The following is a 23,788-nucleotide window of genomic DNA, read 5'->3' on the forward strand; positions in this document are numbered from 1 at the left end:
AGCCATTTTAAGGCCTTAAATCCTACTCCAGAAATGTGTTTTAATGCAGGTGTTACATTATTTTTTCTAGTTCTCATCTAACTTTGAAGTAAGATGAGAGCAGGATGTTGGTGTAGATGATATCCAGTGGTTTCTTCCAACATAAATTATGCTGCAATTTTTAATGTATTTCCTGGTGCAAAAAAGCAGAGAGGGCTTAGGTATTCTCCTGATGTTCTTGTGCCAGTCCCATCTAGAAAACTAAGCATTACATTGAAGGTATCAGAATTTGAAAATGTGCCTCCAAACAATGCAACATTTTCTATGTTTGATTATACTAGCTTTGATTATACAATGCCTATCAGGCCTTCCCAAGTTCTCTGTATTTTTTCTAAGTTTTATATGTTTGGTATAAGAACATTGTCTGGAAGATCTTTTCATTCTGAATAGATTTGTTTTGCTGATGGGTGGGTTATGAGCTTTTTGTGCCAAAAATATCAGCTCAAATATTAGTTTATTTCAGACAGTATTTATTTGTTTATTTTTATTTACTGAAGACATTGACTTGATTCAGGTCTTCATCAACAAGAAATACAATAATTAATTTCCTAAGAATAGTCATTGTATTAGATAGGAAATTAGTCTAAATAGTATCATTTCTCTTTGGTGTGAAAGTGAAAATCTCTTTTGTTCCCATTTATAAAAATGATACCTGTTTTATACCAGAGTAATTTCTATGATAGCTAATATTGATGTAAATGAGAGCACGGCCCTGTTCTATCCTCAAGGACTGAACTTACCCATCATTAATTGCTGTTTCATCAGGCAACTGATAACACCCTTCAGCTAAGAATAACTACATCTCTTTGTACCACTTCTAATGTAATTATGAAAGCGAAAAGAGCTTTAAAAGTGGGTTGACATACATTTAGAAGTGGTGATGTTCTTTGAATAGTACACATGAATGAGACACGAATGATGACACTTCAGAAACTAGCAATGTTTAGGCTTTTCGTAGTCAATACAAGATTGCAAGAACTACATTTTTATCTGCTCTGTTGTCAGAAAAAGATTATACTTACAACAATGTTTTTATGAGTGAGTATTAAAGAGCACCAATCACCTATAAAATCAAATTTCTGTTTGAAATTAATTTGTTTTGATTTTAACATGAAGGTTTTTGAATTGTGAAAGTTACATGTAAGGAGGCAAGACAATTCTGTTGTTTTTTTTCAGCTTTCCCCTTCCCTTCCCTTCCCTTCCCTTCCCTTCCCTTCCCTTCCCTTCCCTTCCCTTCCCTTCCCTTCCCTTCCCTTCCCTTCCCTTCCCTTCCCTTCCCTTCCCTTCCCTTCCCTTCCCTTCCCTTCCCTTCCCTTCCCTTCCCTTCCCTTCCCTTCCCTTCCCTTCCCTTCCCTTCCCTTCCCTTCCTGATACAGTGCATTAGAATTAGGCCAGTGTGTTTTTATCTCCTGTCCAGTTGAAATCTAGTTTCACTGATGTCACATGTGGGTCACACTAGCAAAATGGAAAAGAAAAAAAATAGAAAAAAAGAAAGAGAGATATCAACAAAGGAGAAAATGACTACAAATGTATAATTTTGTAGAGAAATTCACCAACAGTTTCACATGGGGCTACTTTGACATAATTTGTATAAACTGTTTCAATTCCATGCTGGTCATATCATTATAAAAATGAATGATTTTCTCTACCTCATCTAAGTTATTTTGATTTGAGCCAGGAATTCAGATAAGATCAATACTGCAAGTCTACCACTTGCTGTATCTTTAGACTGGGCTTCAGTATGGAAAAAAAGGATTCATATTCCAGATATTCCTCTGATTTAGCGTACTTGAAGAAAAATGTATTTTTACCATTTAAGAGACTTCCCTGAAATGGAATGAAGCCTATTTTGTTCTTCATGCAATGAAATTAGCAAAGGTTTCACTGTGGAATTGGAAGGGCACAGGATCAATGATGGGCACAGAATCAATTCCTCATTTAACAGTGCTGTTCTACATGGCGGCAGCCTGCACTAAGAAGTGCTTGTTCTCACATTAACTTTGTTTCAAGCTGTTTCGATAAGCTTTTTTTTTTTTTTTTTTTTTTTTTCCCTCAGCCCAGTCATCTTTGTTGCTTCCATTTTATGCATTTCTTTTGCATTTTGGTTTGCTAAGAAACACTTTGCTGAGCAAAATGGGCCTCTTGCTGCAGTTCACTGTCTTTCTGAACAACACACTCACTAATTTGTGACTTCTTAACAAATTTTCTTTAAAAATCAGCTTATCTTTATGGGCACCTTACTGTTTTGTGTCAGCTTCCCAGGCTATTTTGCCTTACAAATTCCTAACTAAGCCAAAGTCTGTTCTCCTAAAGCCCAGAGTCCTGATTTGCTATTTACCTTCTTAGCTTTCCTCCAAATCTCAAACTCAAACACCTTGTGGTCACTGCAAACTAAGCACCATTTTTAACCACACATATCACCAGAGCTTTTGAATGGAAATCATACGCTAGTTTACAGAAATCCCCATGCACTACTTTCCCTTTCTGAGGCAGTCAGTAACACAATCCCTCTCTTCACATTTTTTTTTCTTCTAAATTTCATTTTTTCCTATGACTGAAGGAAATATTTTGTTTAAACTAAAACATTTTTTTTGACATGTAGCAAATTCAAAGTCTTGATTTGGATCAAACTAAAATAAATCTGGAATTTGCATTTATTTGCTTGTAGATCTTTTTGCTTAGCCAACTCATTGGAAAACTCAGTTCTTCACTTAATTCTATTCTCATTGGCAGGTGAAGTTCTACACAACTTCCAATTAAACTGGTCAATGAACACTAAACAAAGTTACTGCATTTATTGTGGCATTTTTTTTGTATGATGGGATCAGTTTATTTTGACCATTTGAAGTTTAAATGAATAGTCTGAAAAGTAGGCTAGGCTACTAAAAGTGACTGGGCTCTTTCTATAGTCAAAAGAGAAATCAATCTTCAAGGGTACATTATCCCTTAAGGTAGGAAGAATTAATCACCATCTGGAAACACCTGTTTCTTTCTACTGACTATGGTGAGACAGAAAACCAGCCTAGAGTAGATGGCTAACTTCCATTGCCACTTCAGGCAATGTAAATTCATCCTTAGTATCACTAGAGTCTCGGGAGAATTTATATTGTCTTGTGTAATACATCAATTATATAGTAAGATTGAAACAAACTATTTAGAGGTTTTCACTCTTATTTTTGGTGGTTTGGATTCGAACGAATGTACTTTAGTTTAGCATTCAACCCTGGTTGGAATCCTGACCTCTGTACTGCTAAAAAGCCACGCTGGAATGATGTATTCCATCCAAATAAAGAGTTTAAAATGCTCCGTGTTTAAAAATTTAAATAATTTTTTTTTTCCTGCTTGAATCTTGTCTCATATTTCAGTAATGCTCTGAATAATTTAACAGCATTTGGGCTAAATAAAAACCTATATGACATGTTTTCTCCTTTGTCATTTGAGATGCTACTAAGCAAATTAATGTCTGTGCAGATGAACAAAGGTGTCCCCTGTGACCAGTAGTGTGTACAATTTTAATCAGAAGACTTTTTCAGGAACCTTAAGGACTGAGGAAAGAACCTGGTGTGAAGGTTTGTTTTAGTATGATTGATATTCTGTACAATTGTGCTCGTACCGTCAATTTGTCCACGTTATACTGCTACAGAAATCCTGTTTTGGAAAGGTATGTGGGGAGGATGGAGGTAGGAAGGCATCATCTTCTTGTCTAGTTTATAGATAAGCTCTTGTAAAATCTCCTGGGAGTAATGTCTTGTATATTTCTGATGCTGAGGTCTTTAACAAGGGCTGACAAGATCTGATCAAACAGCTGTGGCTCCAGAGGGCTGAGAGGCAGTGCGCTTTAGACGCTTCTGGGTTATTTGTTTTGCCAAAAACAATCCAGCTTATAGACGTGCATTGAAGATCATTTGGATTGCTTAGGCTGCAACACATTTTTACCAGGGGATGCCAATAAAAAGTATGCTCCTCTCATGACCTCAACATGAAAATAACGAGTGCTGGGACCCAATCCTTGGCTGCTCTGAGCTGATGTTTTTCAATGGAGAGCTGTTGAGCTGTGCGTATTGGCCAGCTGATATGCTGTATCATGCCATAGAAGGAGACATTTTTATTTATCTTCATTTCATATTTTCTATGAGTTTATATGAGTTATAGTATTGAAGCAAACAAACAGTTATTTTTCACTTTTTTTAAATAAGAAAACTTTTAATTTCTTGCTTTCCCTAATGAGTTGAAGCTGAAACAAGTACACAAAACTGACTTTCAGATAATGCCTCATGCAATTGCATTCTTAAAATATGAGTGGCTTGATAGTGGTGTGGACCCATTTCCTCCCTCCTTACTGTTACCACTGTTACATTTCTACAGAGATGTGATTCCCATTTCTGGGCTCAAACCCATGAAAAGACAACATCTGCAAAGTAGTTATCAGCTTCCCCTACTGACACTGGTGGAAGAACAACTGTGCTTGGAAAGGCAATGGGCTCATCTTGTCATCTTTATCACATTTATATTTTTGGGATCCTGAAGCAGTGACAGGGGAAAAAATAAACAGTTTACCCACTACTAAGGGGACATATAAGCCCTTATCTAATATACTAGACAATACACTGGCTAAGTTCTTGACTTCCAGGTACTCTTCTTGGTATGTAAAATCTGTCATATTTATTACTGCAATATCATTACAGCTTTATCAGGCATCTCCTAACATGGCACATTAATTTTTGAACTTGGAGATCTGTGTTACATGCTGAGGGCTTCAGAAGAGATATTTCAAAATGTTATTATAAGTAGAGAAATATCATGATTTGTTACATACAGGGGGGGTCTCAAGGAATCATCTCCCTCATAGTGCCATATGGGATTTTTATTAATGATCTGCAATAAAATATCAAGTCAATGCCAATAAAATTGTCAAATGACACAAAAATATGTACAAGAGAAATAATAACGTGTATATGTTAATAAATTATGTTATGCTTGTATTCTAACACCACATTAACTGTGTCATGCTGGAAAATTATTATTTCTTACCCAGTTCTGCTGGTCAGTAAAGGCCTGAATGTTGGCTTAATTACTGACCAGTATGGTCATCTCTTTGATGGACTTTGGACATGGGTTCAGAAGATCCAGACTCACAGAAGAGTACTGGTGTTTCAGAGATGGGTAGGTACGCAACTTTGAGTTTCTTCTAGGCTTTTGTAGAGGTCATATTACCCCAGTTGTATGTAGCATCATTGTTACTTGAACAACCTGATGAACTCTGTAGGTTCATCTGTGAACTTAGATTGAGGTTTTAGGAGCTACCTGAAGAGGAAATTATCAATGATTGTACCAGTGTAAAGCTGATATTGCACTGATCCATGACTACTTGTTCAAAGTGCTAAACATCTTTGTCTACATGTTGAATATCTCAAACCTCCTCAAATAAGGCTAGAGTAAAAGATACATGCATTTGATTCTGATTTCCAAAGTTAACTCTTCCTGTTAGAAAAGGAACCTTAATTAGAAGGAAAATTGCTGAAGCAATGGGCAAATCTTTACCTTTCTGATCCACCTACTGTGTCTTGGAAGTCATTAGACAGGAGTTAAAATTCTGATTCTATTTTTATTGCATTTATGCAGATGTATCTTAATTGAAGCCAGTGGATTTACTTCCAATTTGTATCAGAATATCTGGGATCTGAGAATCTCGCCTGTTAAGATTGACCTATTTGGATGCAGTATCATATTTCCATACATAGTAAAACCAGATATAGATAATCCTTTCCTCAGATATTCCTCTTCATGCAATTTTTAATGATTTGCTTCCATAGCGAAGAGAGATCCCTGCAAGCTTCTTCTATCTAGATAGATAAAAAAAAGCAGAATGAGGTCATTTTGGGGTGGTCACAGTAAACCTCTGATTGCAAAACTGAAACAGTGAATGTAGGGCAATTAACTGACTCAACACAGATGGTTGTGTTTCTGTCAGGGCTTATGTTTGTAATTTTTCTAGGATGCTTGGCTCAGAAACTGTTCCACACAAAAACATACTCCAGAAAATAGGTACAAAAAAGATCAGAAGCAACCATAGCTAATATCCATCATGTATTTCATGTAGCATTTCAAAATTACAAAGCAAAATAGGGGCATTTCAATGATTTCCTTACAATATGGGCACTGGTTGCTGTTATCAGATATCATGTTTGATACCTGATATCCCTCCTTCCCCCCATTTATCATTATTTAGGAATGTCTTAGTCACATTTGAAGATTCATAAGTAAGAGTATGTCCTTTATGGCTAAAATTCGTAAATGTGACTGTCTAGACTGTCTATATTTAAACACAGGACTAGCTGGCTCACAAATCAGTTTTGTCTTAGCTCACACTGGCTGCCATCAAGTCTGTGAGATATATGGCCAACTAACTGTGCTGTCTTTTCAAGGAGTAGTTGAGATTCTACAGAAAATGGTGGGTCAAAAGAAAGAGCTTCGAGCTTGACATCCCAACAAAGAAGTTCTGGCTGGGAATAGCAGGCTATGGAAGACTATGAAATTGCCAGATGGTATGATCTGGATCTTAGGTGAATTATACATATAAACACAGCATCTTCCCAGCATGAAGGGAATGGCTTATCGACACAGTGAATGGCTTATCAAAACTCTGAAGCTGACATATAGCATATATGAAATTCCATACTCTTAGGCCTAAGAAGGTTCCAAGGTTTTATTTAAAGATACTGTAATTGCAGCAAAGAAAAGAAAAAAAGTTTTTATTTTCTGAGTTGCTATTTGTAAATAAAATGATGAAAATACTGCAAGTAATCAGTATCTTTGAATAAAAGAGGTGTGTTTGAGGGGATAATTTTGGTATGTTTTTCTCTAGCTTCTGCAGAGCTCCAAATGTCAAATGATTTAATCATTTAATCATTAATCTTTGTCACAGGAACAGTAAAACTGAGATTTTTGTTGGAAGTGTATACCAATGCGAGTAATTAGGTAACTTGGTTGCTGATATTTGGCCTTTCTCTCTATAACTACATCAGTAAATTAAATAGGTCAAGACCCACTCTTTGACCTATAGGGGAACTGGTGCCACACAGCTTTGTATGCATCCACCCAAACTCTGTTTTTGCTGTAATATCATGCCTGCTGCCAAACCGCCCATTGTGAATGGCCCTTTTGCTTGTTCTAGACTCCAAATTTTGTCTGAACTTTTCTGGGAGAATGTTAGTTGTCCTGAGCAAAAGTAATATCAAAGACTGATAGTGATTAATGCTGTTACCATGTGCCAGTACTGAACCTGTGACATAGGACAGCTTTGGTCACGTTTACAGGTAGCTTGTGAGATCTCTAGCAACTGTCAGTTGCAGTGTCCTAGTTGTGCAAAGCTTAAAAATGGCATGGGGGGCAGTGAAAAAATGTCATTAGGTTACAGAAAGATAACATAATATTTTAGTGTCCCCTCATATGTGTTAATTGCAATGGTAACTAGTTTGCAACGGCATCTGGTTAATAGCTATTGAGTAGGAAAGAAAAAGACCAGGTACAGGAAAAATCATAAATTAAGCACACAAATACAAAAATTGTAACATAGATAATAGAGACAGTAACAAAGGCCAGGCCTCTTAAGTCACCAATCATCAGGCAACTGATGGAGCCATTCAAGTATAACCTTGAAGAGATTCAGATAGAATTTTTTATCTGTTAAAAATCAGGAAACAAGATTATCATGATCATTCCAATCTATCTTCTTATTGAACTCTGTATCTATTTTCAGTGTGACCTTACTCCTTCCTCTGTCTGTGTATGTGGGTGATTTGCCAGTGAACTTCAAGTGGACTAACCAGTGAGTAGGAGAACGGAATCCAGAGATACACAAGGTCACGAATAAGGGCTGGATAGGCAGGGCCTGGGGTCAGGGTATGAATCCTAGATGCATGTATGGTCTGGTCTAAGGTTTGAGGTAAAGGTTTTTATGACTAAATATTGAAAACAGAGTCATAGAAGGACTAAGCGCCATATATCCTAAAGACATTGTGTCCTAAGTTACAACCTAAGTACTTAAATACCATTAGATCAAAATATACCTCCCCCTAGTAGATCCTTGAAGACTCCCAAAGTCCTTAGCTCAGTTGTCTGTGTTGCAATTCAGGTGTGACAGGACTAGATAGCTGAGAAGCCCATTATGTTCTGAAGCTTTACTGAGATGTTCAATAAAGGCCATCTCCTGTGTGTCTCTCTTTGGCAACTCAATCCAAAGAGCATGAAAAGAACTTGGTTTAATGAATCAGGATCCACACGAGAGTCACTAACAGTTTATTTAAGCACAGAAAGCCAGAGGGACAGCATTAGACCAGATCACAGTATTGCCATGAGCCCTATATAACAATCTTTCACAGTAGGTGTCAAGTAATAAAGGACTCCTGCAATGGAGAAAGTGAGCTGCGCCAATCCCTTGGTGCTGCTTCCTTTATCTCTGGACTGCATATTACAGAGTGTTCAAACAAGGGCTATGAAGATGGGGAAGGGTCTAAAGGGGAAGACATATGAGTAGTGACTGAGGTCCCTTGGTTTGTTCAGCCCAGAGCAGAGCAGGCTGAGGGGAGGCCTCATGGCGGCCTGCAGCTCCCTCACAAGGGGAGCGGAGGGGCAGGCGCTGAGCTCTGCTCTCTGGGGACAGTGACAGGACCCGAGGGAATGGCATGGAGCTGGGACAGGGGAGGGTCAGGCTGGGTGTTAGGGAAAGGTTCTGCACCCAGAGGGTGGTCAGGCTGGGACAGGCTCCCCAGGTCAGTGGTCATGGCACTGAATTTGCTGGAGTTTAAGAAGCGTTTGGAAAATGCTCTCAGACATAGGGTCTGATTTTTGGGTGGTGCTGTGTGGAGCCAAGAGTTGGACTTGATGATCCTTGTAGGTCCCTTCCAACTCATGACATTCTATGATTCTGTGATTGCAAACTCCCCAAACATGGGCATAAGAGGAGCTGCCCTTGAGTGGTTACTTTTCTTTGGATGTGAAGACACAGTCAGAGGAGCCCTGGCAGAATTGCAAAGATTTCCCTCTGTTACTGATAATTGGACCATAAGTAGCAAAAATATATCATGAGTGGCATTACCCTTGAAGCATATGAGTAGCTAAACCATGAAGGATGGTTAGTTTTCTGGTCCTGCTGGATGAAGACAGTAAAGTACAAATCATAGCAATGCAATCTTGTTCAGCTGCCATGTAGCCTGCTATACAAGAGGAAATATTGGGATGCATCCTCATATTTAATTACATATCCAAAGCTAGCTGGAGAATGTTCAGCGAAGATAACCCTTTCTTTTGTATCCAGTTCACATTTTCATTTGCCAGAATATTTTGCTTTCTCCAAGTCTTCTGCTATTGCCAGCTGTTAAGCTGAAAATGGGTTGAGAAAAAACTCTTAGGAAAAGGGTTGTAGACCTCCCATGCATAATGACTCACCCAGGGCTGTGTGCAGGTTATATTGGGTGTTTTTTTCTTCCCCACTGTGGAGAGTGGTTGGATATGTATTTATGCAAAACTGCAAAGAAAGGTCTCACTGTTGTTTATTGTTATTGATGGCCTGTGAAAAACAGACTTGAGGTGGCAACCAAAGGAAGAAAAATATTTTAGGAGACTAAGCTGAATGTGCCATAAGAAATTCCATCAAAACTGATTTTCAAAGAAAAGGCTCCCCTTCTCCAGACTGAACAGTCCCAGTTTTCTCAGCCTCTCCTCAGAGGAGATGTCCCCTGGGGGCTCATAGCCCTCTGTTGGTCTCTTTGTAGTGTGTTGAGGTCTCTCTTGTACTTGGGTACCCAGAACTGGATGCTATTCCAGGTGTGACCTCACCAATGTTGAGCAGAGTGGAAGGATTTCTCTTCTTGTCCTGCTGGCGATATTTTGCCTCATGGAGCCCAGAATACCATCGGCCTTCTCAGCAGCAAGGGCCCATTGCTGGCTCACATTCAGCCTGGTGTCCACCAGGACACCCAGACTCTTTTCTGAGAGCTACTGCCCAGCCGTGTGGCCCCCAGCATGTCCTGGTGGCTGGGGCTGTTCCTCCCCAGCTGCAGAACCCTGCACTTCTCTTTGTTGAACTTCATTAAGGTCTTATTAGCCCACCTTGCCAACCTGTCAAGGTCTCTCTGGATGGCAGCACAGCCCTCTGGTGGGTCACCCATTCCCCCCAGTTTCATGTTGTCTGTGAATTTGGCAAGTTCACTCTATTCCATAATCTAGATCACGGGTGATTGTCCCATGGGTGAGATGGGGGCTTGAGACAACACAGATACTCCTCCCATGTGGTACTGAAATTTTTTTATATAGTGACACTTTTGGTTTTCAGTCAACTATTTCAAAATTTTTATTAATTTTCACACAGTAATCTAAAATCTGGAGAAGAGGATAAACTAGATCAATATTATGTAAAAATATCATTGTTTCATTCCAAAGAAAATAATAGAATTGCAGGCATTACCATAGTTGTCCTGCCTTTTCTCCACAGAGTCTTGTCTATGTGAAAGTGGTACAGAATGACACTGCTATGAAAAGTGAGGATGCTATGACAGCCATTTAAAGCTCCTTTGGCTTAATCTTGGATACTGAAGTATTCCATCTGTGGTAATAAAATAAAAAATAAAAATAAGAATAAAAATCCTGAAATAAATATTTTGTGGATTCAAGAGGAAACATTGAAGACTACAGAAATATGACACAAACAAATTATAGGTGGGACATACAAGAGACTGGAAGCAGCTGTGCATGTCATCAAGAGAAGCAATTGCCTTGCCAAAAAGTGTAAGAGAAAAGTTTTGAGGACTGTTTGGAAAAGGAACTACTGACTATTTGTACTGTCCCCTGTCTCTTCCTGTTTCCTTTTTCTTTTATATTATAAATAAAACACTGTTATTTTTAGCCACCTGGATTGCCACTTACAGGTGAAGTGTGACTTAGTGACTAATTAAAGAGCTTCATTTTATGTTCTCAGGTTTCTTGGTAGGGTTCAAGTCAGCATTTACTTGAGACCCCAGAAACTGATCCTGCCCCTGTGGATGCCAGTGAAGGCTTGGCAGAAAAGCTATGCAGATACATTTATATATGATAGGTGGCTTTAGCCACTGTGCAGTTTCACCTCCATATGGTGGCTGGAGTGACTGTACAGGCTATGAATTATTACTGCAGTTGAGCCTGAAGCAGGTTTCTCATTTAGAAGGCAGACTAATGGGAGTTTTTCCTGCATTGACCTAGGTCAAACTTGTCTCAGCTGGAAGTTGTTTCTTTGCATGACTTAAACTCATTTGCAAGCTTTAGTGTACTGTTAGCACTAATATTGTCTTCTTCCTAGCAGGGAACAGTATCAAACTAGATTTGGCTGACAACCACAATTTCCAGTTACCTGGAAATTTGAGTTTAATTAAACTTTCAATGCCATTTGGTTTTGCTTTGAGTCAATTTATTTATTTATTTATTATTTTATTATGATTTTTTTCCTTCTAGGTTGTTGCTGATGAACTTAAAGCTCCCAGGCTGCTTCCTGGAGTTACAATTCTTTTCAGCCCGTAGTGTGCATACATTCCCAAGGCACAATGCACCAGCAATACAGGCCTCTTTTTGTGAGATTTTATCTATAGAAGTAAAATAAAGAGAGCCAATGCATGGACTCCAGTAGCATTCTGTCAATGTCAATGCCACCCCACTTTTTGCAGAGTTCCTGCTGTGGTTTTGGCTAATGCCATCTAATGCTCTCCCAGACAATGCCTGAGCTATTTGCATTAGGCAGAGTGGATGAGACCATGCTGTTTTGCTGTGGAAGAGAGGTTCACTGTGTGATAGATGGCTGTGCCATGCCACTTGCTCTTGAAGCCAGAGAGTGGTCCGAGTACTTATCAGTCATATCATAACCTCCAAATCTTGCCTTGAATTTGCTGATAGATAAAAAATATTTAAATACCCAGTGAAGTGGATATTCTTCTTTTAATGAAGCTTTGTTTCATTGGTCTCTCTACTTGGGCAATAATGAAGTATAGTAATAACACCTCTTTAAAGTCACCATTCTCCTGTAGCGACTTTCATACTGCAGGTTCTGGACAGCATTACAATGAGTAGTATACATCGCTACTGGTGAAATGAAGCACGCTCTCAGCTGCTGTGCACCAGTTAATAATCTGAATGCAGCAATCCTGTGTAATTGGTATAGTGGTGATCCACAGGGAACATAGGTCATAAAACTCCCTACCACTGTGTTTTTGCTGTTTAGATTGTGGTTGTCAGTTCAATCAGGTAAGAGGCTTTACACAGTGGCTTTAAGGAACAAAGTGGACAAGAAAGTTGTACCCAGATGAAATTATAAACAAATACGTTTAGGGAAGATGTGATTTTTTTTTTTTTCCCAGAAGGATTTCACTCTAAGATGTCCTTTCAAGAAGTACTACAGCATGCTTAATGAGCAAATGGTCAGGACCTCAGTGTTACAACTTGTCCAACAACCGGCACCTTCAGAAGCCAAGCACTCCTTCCCACCACAAGCAGGGCACTGGTTCACAGTGAGAAGGAAGTGTGCCATTCACTTAATCACTGACTTCTAAGCACCAAGGCAGGCAAACCTGCCTTAACTTTAAGGTCAGAAGTCAGCAGAGATAGCAGTGGCGTGCCAGTTAACGACTGCATATTGCTCCTAACCCTCTGACCAGAGGCACTGGTCACTATATTAGATAATGAGGGTAGTATTTACCTAGATGAACTGAAGGAATATTTATGCAACTGACCCGACAAACTGCTGTGTATTTGCATTTTTTACCTCTGAAAAATAAGGGTGATTCATTGTGTGCTGAACTAAATTCATAGACTGAGGATATTGCATTTTGATGTATCAGATGGACAACTTCATCTTAGAGATAATTTGAATGAATAATTCAGAATTTCAGGGAGGATTGTGATTTTTTTTTTTTTATTTCTTTTCATTTGTGTTTGTCAAATTAAGAGCAGTGTTACACTATTTGGCATGGATTCTTCAAAACACAGCTGGAGATGCCACCGAATCTAATAACTCAGCTATCTCTTGCTGTATACTGACCATCATATTAGTTTTTATTGAAAGATATGCAGCATCAACCAGGCATTGCTACTTCCTTGTCTGGGTTTCAGTAGCAGTGATACATTTAGAGGTACTCTTGTTCATTGCTCTAATGCCCTACAGTGGAAAGAAATGGCCTTTTGAGTAAAAACTTCAGTGGAGGCCCCAGATCTTGAGGGACGGGGAGCTTTGTGATCATTGTCAGTGGGTGATAATATTTAAAAATCTTACTTGTTCCAGACTTCCTAAATTTTGATCAAGGTTGGTACTCCTGGACTGTTTTTCCTTGTTTGTTTGAGACAGGTATCTGCTTTTCTGTTGGATTAACAGGAACAGAAATGGCATACGTGATATACTGCCACTGTGTTGCCATCTTCCCAGTGTTGGGGTGCAATATCTTCCATTTGTGCTCTGTGCTCTTATCAGAGTAAAAGCCACGTGGGAGTCACATCCACAAGTTCCTCAACTGGGCATCTGGGAGCAATGTCCTGGGAGCAGTGTCTTGGAAATGGTGTTTCCTATCAGGACAGGCCACAACTTGAACACTTGTTCTGTTCTTTCTCCATTGCTTACACACACACACATTAGCCTCCCCACTGCATGCACACTGAATTTATCATTCCTGTTATGAATCTCTACAATCCAATTTCTGGTCTTTGTGCTGACTGGTTAGAAATGGACACAGCTGAAAAAGGAAAGAGGCCACGAGTACTTTCCAAGAATTTCAGTGTGTGGGGTCATTGTCAGATCTAAAACAAGAAAACATTTACAGCTCTCAGGCAATGAAAGCATGTTATTATCTGTGCTGCTTGCTTGTTTTAAACTCTGTCCAGCTTGGAAATTCTGCAGGACACGCCAAGATTAACAATGACAAGCAGCTGAATTTCTTATTGCCCTATCCTATTCCTTCCTAGTATAGCTATGGCTATCTAGGTTGTAGCTCTTTTAATCTTTTCCAGCAAATCTATCCTTCCTGCCCTCTAATTATATTAACTATTCTGTGAATTCCCTCCATTATCACCAATAGCTTTCTGATAAATTGCCTACAGATGCCTTCAGTATTCCAGCTACATTTGCTGCACTGGCATTAAGAAGAATATTTTATGCTGCACATGGCATCTAAGATTGCTATGTTTGCTTGTCTGTTTTATCATCATATAGCTTTTATCATCAAGCCCCACAAAATCTTTTCTCTCATTGGGACTTTCCAAATTTCTCTGCCCCATTCAATATCTGGGAAGTGTATTATTTCTGAATCTCACAGTGAATCTCACCTTGTTAGTTTATCCTAATGATCTTTATTGCTCTACTCCCTTCTTATTTACTATCTGCCCTTGAGAGTTCACAAGTCATTTAGCAAACGTTATGATATGTGTGAGTGGTACAAGATCAGCCAAAATTAGGGACCTTTTCACATCACAATTGCATCATTGAGTAAGAAGCAAAGATCTTGTCTTAAAGGGTTTACAGTCCACATAGTTGTGACTAACTGAAGCTAGGAGAGTATTTTACTGGGTCTGGTGCATGAGGATACACATTTTACAGAGGGGAAACTAAGAGGCAGAAGCTACTATTCTGGAAGGAACTGAGACCCAAGTTACATCTTTTATCAGGGCACTTTGAAGGGCAAGAGCAAAGTGATAGAAATCAACAGATAATCTCAACAGATAAATCACAGAGATGCCTCATACATTTAAAGTTCATTCTCTGAACAGCATAGATTTCTGAAGAAAAGCACAGATGCTAAAAGGGAACTGCTTGGAAAAGCACCAGGAAAATAATAATCAATCTATGTCTACATGGCAGCGATGCTTGGATCTGAAACAGCCCTTTAAATAGTGGCTTTAATAAAAAGCCTTCTTATTTTAATAAGAATAGAGCCTTCTTAAAATATTACCCTGCATGTGCTGTAAGAACTATTACACTTACATGTTTGCAGAATGAAACCATGTGATTTCCCCAAGGGCACACTGTGACAGAGGTGAATCAAGCACTTCCTCAGGCTTAACTTGCACCTTTACCTTGCAACCATTTCCTTGTTAGCACATCATTCTCTTCTGGTGACATGGTTTTGGCTGGGTTAGAGTTAATTTCCTTCACAGAGGCTCATACAATGCTGTGCTTTGGATTTTTGATAATAGTGGCGATAGCACACCAATGCTTTGGCTGTCACAGAGCAATGCTCACACAGAGCCAAGGACTTTCAGCTTCTGGTGCTGCCCCACCAGCGAGGTCCCTGGGGGTGCACAAGGAGCTGGGACACAGCCAGGAGCTGACCCAGACTGGACACAGGGATGTCCCATACCTTGTGGTGTCATGCTGAACAATAAAGGCTGGGGGAAAGGGAGGAGGAAGGAGGGACTTTCAGAGTGATGGTGTTTGTCTTCCCAAGGAACTGTTAGGCGTGATGAGCCCTGTGTTCCTAGGAGTCACTCAGCACCTGTCTGCTGCAAATGAATTCTGCTTTGCTTGCGTATGCAGATTTTCTTTACCTAGTAATCTCAACCCATGAGTTCTCACACTTTTAACTTTCCGATTCTTTCCCGTATCCCACCCAAGGAGAGCGAGCAGGTGCCTGGGTGGTGCTTAGCCACCTGCAGGGTTAGACCACAACATCTATCCACTTAATCTCTTGTAGTGTGGAAGCTAATCTTGCAACACAAGACTTTACACCACCAAAGTCCCACCTGCTTTTTTGAAAGAGAAATTGAATGCAATTGAAGTGGTGCAGAAACCTTGTGTTATCCCCAATATGACAGAGGAAATTAGAGAGAGCTGGATTACTTTTAGTAGGAAATGTTATCTTGCAGCAGAGGAGAATGAGTGGAAGAGATAATAGGATTAAAACTAAGTGGCTAAACTGGCTTGATGTTTGTTCTGTCCCCACTCTCATTTCTTTCTCACCCAAGCAAACACCGCCACCTTTATCAGTAATGAGGCTGTTTATCTTGGTAAAGTGCTGAAGTCAGACTTACAGATGAAGAAAAAGGTTGTTTGAAGAAAAATAACGTTTGCTTTTCTCTTGTTTGCAGAGGCATTAATGTCGGTAAGTCCTCTGAAGTCCCCTGAGAAATGTATGAGACCAGAGAAGAATAGTGGTGAGAATACTGCAATACACCTCCTCTTCCTCAGTCTTAATATGGGATGTCCCAAGGTCAATTCAGATGTTCAGGCTGGAATTATATATATATATATATATATAAGCACACATCGCTCATTCCCATTTTCTAGGATTTTATTCCAAATTATGACGTGAAACTATGAAGATTTTTATCACTAGTGGTGTAGATGCAACAGAAGAGATCTAGCTGGTTGGGTGCTTCATTAAATGATGTACTAAAATGGAGTAAAATTACTGGCAATGAGGAAAATTCAGTATTCTTTATGCTTATGTTTACTTGGCAGTAAAATCTAGTTAATTTATGTGACCAGAATGTTTTAGAAGACATGGAAAAGACTTATTGATGCTGAAAGTTAAGGATGTTCTCTGAAAACTTCTGTGAAGTGAACTTCTTTTGAGATCTGTTTGAGATAAGGTGTTTGCATGGCTGTCAATGAAAAATGATGTAAAAGTAAAAGAGCAAATGTTTTGCCAATAGGATGAAGTATTCCAAATGTTTTGTGTGATACGTGTGCACACGCACACAGGATTTATAAAAATATGTAAATGACATGGCATAGATTGTAAAAGAATGTATTCTTTGAAGCTCTCCCCAAGGTGTCCTTTTCAACATTTGTTTTCTGCCTTGTTCTGCCAGGTTGAGAATCCTGTGAATATGAAAGACATAAAAACTGCTTTTTCTTTTAAGTCACTTCTTTAATTGCAGTTAAAAAAAAAAAAGTCATCTTTGCTTTTTGATTCAGTTTTCTTTAATATTATTAACATGACAAATTGGAAAACAATCTAACAAAAGTAGTAGGAATCATTTTTTTTTTTTTCTTTTTTTTTCGTATCTATTCTGTTTGGCCAACAGGCCAGATAAACTGTAAAAACTTCTGCATCAGACTCTTCCCACAAGAACAATACTGAAAAAAAGTTCTTGTCTCATGCTGGGGTTTTTTCTTTCCTTCTTCTTGTGGTGTTTTTCTCAAAACCATGCAGGGAAAGAGAACTATTAAGATAAAAATCAAAACCCTCCTGGAGTTATGCTCATCTGACTCCATCTCTTATAATGTTGGAATATCTTGTCTTTAGCTGGCGCCTCACCAGCTAGCTATCATCTCACCTCCTGCTGACTGCTGAGTTGTTTATAAAAACACATTTCTCTCTGTGTATGATACAGATGCTTTGGAGAGGAGAGGAATATATTAAACATGCAGACGAGATAGGCAGTCTTTTCAAGTTTCGTGGGTCTTGGTGGGAAATCAAGGGAAGTTAGTGGCAGGAAAAATAATTCAAGCTCTTTAAAGCTCTTTTGAAGTGATGTCTTCAAAGCCCCCCTTTTGCATTTTACTGTGCAATCCCGAAGCTTGGAGATGCAAATTCAGGCATGATATTATATCACTAAGGAAATTGCACAAGTTAAATCTACTGTGAATGAACAGGCAGGCTAAGATTCATCTCACCTGCCTAGAAATTCAGATGTCTGTGTGAGCTGTTTAGTTTCTCTTGTCAGTGGGGGATGAAGAGAATAGTTTATCTTGTCCTATGGTGGGTGTCAGGGAGAGGTGGATGCAGTCATACTTAAGAAGTGCCCTTCTCTGGCCTTAAAGTACCAACCTTTAACTTGAAGTAGACAGATAGATTTTAGACGGCTGAAGTCTGGGTAGAATGGTGTTCACCAGCAGTGGTCTACCTGCAAGTGTCATGCTGCTAATGCCTGAATGTTCCTCTGTGGGAGAGATTAAACTAGATCTAAATCTTCTGCCCCGTCCTTTTAAAGCTCTCTAGAGAAAAGGAATAGAAAAATTCACTTTAGAAGCATATCTACACCAACAGCATGGAAGATAGAGGAGAGTTCATTTTTTATGACATACAAGTATATTCAGCTCTCTAAATCCTTAAGTTACCTGCAAGTTATTCTAGGCTCCCATTTTATAACCAGAATTATTCATTGGACTGAAAATTTTATGACATGAAAAGTTTTGAGGATTTAATTCAAATGAAAATTTGGGATGTGAATTTTAAAAATATTCAGTGGTCACTGAACAGCAGCTAGTTTCTATGCCTTCTGTATGTGAATCTGTCTTTAATTTTCATTTCTGAATGAGCAAATAGGAAAGCCAAAAAATCAGGCTTAGGTCCACCCCCCTTAGGATTTTCTTTCTTGTGAAGTCAGTTAGCACTCAGGTAGCAATGGGAACAGACATAGGCTAAGGCTAGTCATCTTTGAATATCTCATTTTAATGCTCTTAATACAACTCTTCAAAATACTGAAATTAAGGAATTAAAAATGTAAGCCATATTTTATATAATCTTAATTTATGAGACCAAGAAAGCTGTGGGGTTTTTGTGTGTTTGTGTGTGTGTATGTGTGTTTTTTTTTTTCTTTCTTTTTTTCTTCTTTTTCCAAAGGAAATGCTCAGTTACTAGGTGAGTAAGTTGCTTTGGGGTCACTACATTCAGCAGCATGAGAAGAGGCCCCTTGAAAAAGTAAAAACTGGTAGAATCAAGCTCTATTTTTCTTGTCACCAATTCAGTTATTCTGTCAGCTTTTGGGCTTCTTTCCTGCTGTGCAGTTAATCTAGACGAGTCTGTTTGCAACAGGTTTTCTGGGGTTCATGTAGTGTCATGGCACAGCAGTGTTTGTATTGCAAGTGAGGTAATAACACGATGGCTTTCTGAAATGTGGTATTTTCACAGGCAAACTGGGTACTAATGAGGTCCCTGTGGACAGCTGGGTGATTTAAATATTTTAATTCCCATCCATCTCTTTTGTAGAAGAAACTTGTTTACCATTTTACTGCTGTGATAGCAGTAAGGACTGCAATACTAGAGAGCAGGAAAAAAGGAAGGTCTTCTGGTGGGGCAGCAGTTCCAGAGGGATCCAGTTCAAGATTTCCAAGATTTCCCCCCGAGCTAGTGCCCTTACTCACTTTGTCATGGATTCACTGCAAAATACAAGAAATAACCAGTTAGTATGTCTAAAATAAATGGGGCAACCAGTCAAGTTGGGAAAAACAGTCAACAAAATCCACCATAGAAAAAAATGCATCTTCATAAGAAAAGTTGCCCATTGTTTTTTTGCTCTGTTCCAGCTATTGTCATGCAGTCTAACACAGAAAAATAGCTACTGGCTCTTGTCTGTATATATGCTACAGCCACTGGAGCTTAAGCAGTCTAGAAAGAATAAGTTTTTATTAACAAAAACAAATGTTTCTGTTAATATTTTTCATCTAGCTGCACAACATTGCTGCTTTTATTTGTTTAAGCTTCTTGAGCTTTCTGCTGATGGTCAATGTCATAGCACTGTGCATGTCTAGCATAAAAACTGGAATGCCACATGATGCTGCTTCTTTTTGAAGAGTACTTTTTTGTTCTGTACAGTAAAATCTCACAAAAGTAACACTTGCAGAATAATACTTCCCTTCCATTTTGGGGATGAAACCTTCCAATCAAAGCTCTCTGATTTCTCCTTCTAAATTTCTCACCCTGTTGCGTTGAAGTAGTTGTTTTGATTTAGATACTTTGATAGGAGGAAGAGCAAAATTATGGTGATTGCAGAGGGATTTTTATATTGTGATATGTCTATAAATGTGCACAGATTGACAATAGGGGTGGTGACATGTAATGATAAAAAGCAGCAATAATGGCCTCAAATCTGCACACAACTGTTTTTTTTAGGGAGTAATAACAACAGCCCTGTATATTTACTGTACAAAAAACTTACCAGACAGGAGTAAAATATTGCTAAAGAACCTCAAAAATAAGAAACATGTCATCTCAATAGAACAAAAGATTGTAATTTCAACAGTCATTCAAGTTATTCCAAATGGAAATCCAGCATGAAAGTATTGGATAGGTGTCAGTTTGGTTTGGACTGCTGACTCTTCTCCTGTCAAAAGACCATTGACTTGAAAATCTTAGCTGCAATGAAAGCTAAAGGAAGAAGGAAACAGAAAGCAAAGTTTTATAAAACAAATTCCCAACAAGCTTTTCCTTCTTTTTAGATTTTCCAGGTTTTGTAGCAATAGTTGAAGAGCTCAATTTTCTACATATTAAACTGTTATTTTCATCTTTTGTTGAAGACTTGTAAAACACACAGACTTTTCCTCTTTGAAAAATAGACCAGAAAAGTAAAGTTTTCTTTGATTCATTCTGCACGACTCAAAGAAAGACATTTCTTTAATATCCACATAGTATGACTCAACAGCAAAGTGGACAAGGTGATGGGACACGTGACATTGTGGAGGGTAGTAATTTTCTCAGAGAAGCAGCTGGGCAGCTGTAGGTTAGAGCTCTTTATGTTGGTGTGGTCATTTCTGTAATAGCTTTAGTTCACTTTACAGCAGTTAACATCATGAAAATTGTGTGAAGCTGCCATAAAATGATACAAAACACTCCAGGAGATCACAAAACTGAAGGCTTTGGATAGTCTGGGATTTTTTCCCTGCATGAAATCTGGCTGCAATTGATTTGCATGCAAAGTTTGTTTGCTCAGTCCTACTGTTAGGTGTTTTATGTTGAAAATAAGCAATTTTCCTTAGTTCTGACAAAGGCTGTTATTTCAAGTGGAAAGCAATGCAATGGCCCTAGACTGCAGTGGGACTCTTTAAGGACACTTAATGTGCAGAAGCTCTCCATCCCCATGCGTAAGGAAACAAGCAAGGAAGGCAGGAAATTGGCATGGCTGAGTAAGGACCTGCTAATCAAACTGAAGTGCAAGAAGGAAATGCACAGCCATTAGAAACAGGGACACGTGGCGCAGGAAGAATACAGGGATGCTGTCTGGGTGTGCAGGGATGGGATTGGGAAAGCCATGACACAGTTGGGGTTGAACTTGGCAAGGGATGCAAAGAATAATAAGAATGGATTTGACAGGTGCATTAGCCAGAAAAATAAGACCAAAGAGAGTGTACACACTGATAAACAGGATGGGAAAACTGTTGACAGCAGACATGGAGAAAGCCGAGGCACTCAGCATTGTTTATGCCTCAGTCTTCACTGGCAGTAACTCTTTTTGAATCTCTCAAGTTCCTGAACCTCAAGGCAGGAACCAGAGGAGTGAAGTCCCTTGTATTGTGAATGAAGACTGGATATGAGACCACCTAATGATAGTCAACATACACAAATCTATGGGCCCTGATGACATGCATCCCAGGGTCCTGGGGAAATTGGCTGATGGAGTTGCCAAGCCTCTCTCCATCATATCTGAAAAGTCCTGGCAATCAGGTGAAGTCCTGTGTGACTGGAAGAAGGGAAACATCACTCCAATTTTTAAAAAAGGTAGAGAGGAGGACCTGTGGAACTACAGACCGGTAAGCCTCACCTCTGTGCCTGGGAAGATCATGGAAAAAATCCTCCTGGAAGCAATTGTCAAGGCACATGCAAGACAAGGAGGTGATCCAAGATAGGCATCATGGCTTCACCAAGGGCAAATCATGCCTGACTGATCTGATGGCTATCTGTGATGGAGTGACTGCATCAGTTGAGAAGGGAAGACTTACCTATATCATCTACTTGGACTTCTGTAAGGCCTTTGAGACAGTTCCTCATGACATCTTGTTCTCTAAACTGGAGAGATATAGGTTTGATAGATGGAATATTCAGTGGACAAAAACAGATGGAGAACCCAGAGAGTTGCCGCCTCTGTATAATGTCTTTGTGTCCAGGTGGAGGCTGGTGATGAGTGGTGTCCCTCAGGGATCTGTCTTGGGACTGGTGCTGTTTAATATTTTAATTAATGATATAGACAATGTGATAGAGTGCACCCTCAGCAAGTTTGCAGATGACACCAAGAGGAGTGGTGCAGCTGATACCAAAGAAGGAAGAGATGCCATCCAAAGGGACCTGGACAAGCTTGAGAAGTGGGCCCACATGAACCTCATGAGGTTCAACATGTCCAAGTGCAAGGTGCTGCACCTGGGTTGGGGCATTCCCAGACAGGAGGACAGAATGGGAGAAGAGCTCATTGAAAACAGCCCTGCAGAGGATGACATGGGGTTTCTGGTGGATGAAAAGCTCGACATGAGCCAGCAGTGCATGCTTGCAGCCCAGAAGGCCAACAATTCTGGTCTGCATCAATAAAAGAGAGGCCAGCAGGTGGAGGGAGGTGATTGTCTCCTTCTACTCTGCCCTTGTGAGGCCCCACCTGGAGTAATGCATCCAGGTCTGGGGCCCCCAGCACAAGCAGGATGTGAGGCTGTTAGAGTGGGTCCAGAGGAGGGTCACAAAGATGATCAAGGGGCTGGAGCACCTCTCCTATGAAGAAAAGCTGAGAGAGCAGGCGATGTTCAGCCTACAGAAGAGAAGGTTCTGGGAAGATCTCATTGTGACATTTGGTACTTTAAGGGAGCTTATAAAAAAGATGGAGAGGGACTCTTTGTTCAATCAGATAATGACAGGACAAGGGGGGATGGTTTTTAAAAAAAGGAGTTTTAGATTAGAGGTTAGGAGGAAATTCTTTAATGTAAGGGTGGTGATGGCCCGGCACAGGTTGCCTAGAGAAGCTCTGGATGCCCCATTCCTGGAGGTGTTCAAGGCCAGGCTGGATGGGGCTTTGAGCAACCTGGTCTGGTGGGAGGTGTCCCTGCCCATGAGAGGGCTTTGGAACTGGAGGGGCAATCTAAAAGCTCACCATTCAGACTGCGTATAATTGTGAAATGTAGTTGTTATTTTTTAAAACAATGTTTTCCTTCCATTTTAAAGATTCTTAGACAGATTATTATTATTATTATTATTATTATTATTATTATTATTATTATTATTATTATTGGCTAACCGTTAATATAAATATAATGCCTTTAACAATTTATCTTTTGAGGGATAGTTGCCTCCTCTCAGTGAGGTAGAATAAATACCCTGTCCCCCAGCTTTAGAAATCTGAAAGTGAGCCATCTAACCTAAATTAGTTTTCCTGATTCCCTATGAAGTTCCCTGGGAAAGATAATTATCTCCAGATGATTCAGCTGACCTGTTTTAAGCACCTATTTCAAAGAAGATGAATAAGAATTTTGGCTTTCCCAGGGTTCTCCTATTCTGAAGTCTCCATGTAAGTGTAATAACTAATATTTATTTTGTCTAGAGAGTTTATACAGTACCATCTTCTGTAATAGAGCTGATAGATAAAGACACATGAAAGTGTACAAAGCTAATAATAAAACAGGAGCAGTGGGAAAATGTATGTAGATAGACATAGATCAAAGCAGCTACTTGAAATTTAGCAGATTACAGAAAATAAATACATAACTGAGTTCAGAAGGGAAAATGAAAGAGAGAAATAAGAAGAAAACATCTCATATTATTTTGTTATGTGTTCTGTGTTGAGCACCTTGCATTGCAGTCATATGCATAACAATGATATTGTTTGATAATAATAGCAATTACCAGATCATCAATGTAGTACTATGAAAAACCTACATTTATGTTGGTTTATATTGTCATCAAGGTTTTATTGACACACAGAGACATTTAATAAATGACAGTCCTTTTTCCAGAGAAGATCCGTTCTAAAATATAAACCATAATGAGTAGCTGAGGTAAAAATGCACCCCACCTTTACTAAGTAATGGAAAAAATAATTATAAACA

The sequence above is a fragment of the Anas platyrhynchos genome, chromosome 1 (genome assembly GCF_047663525.1).
Source record: "Anas platyrhynchos isolate ZD024472 breed Pekin duck chromosome 1, IASCAAS_PekinDuck_T2T, whole genome shotgun sequence".
NCBI classification, from domain to species: Eukaryota; Metazoa; Chordata; class Aves; order Anseriformes; family Anatidae; genus Anas; species Anas platyrhynchos.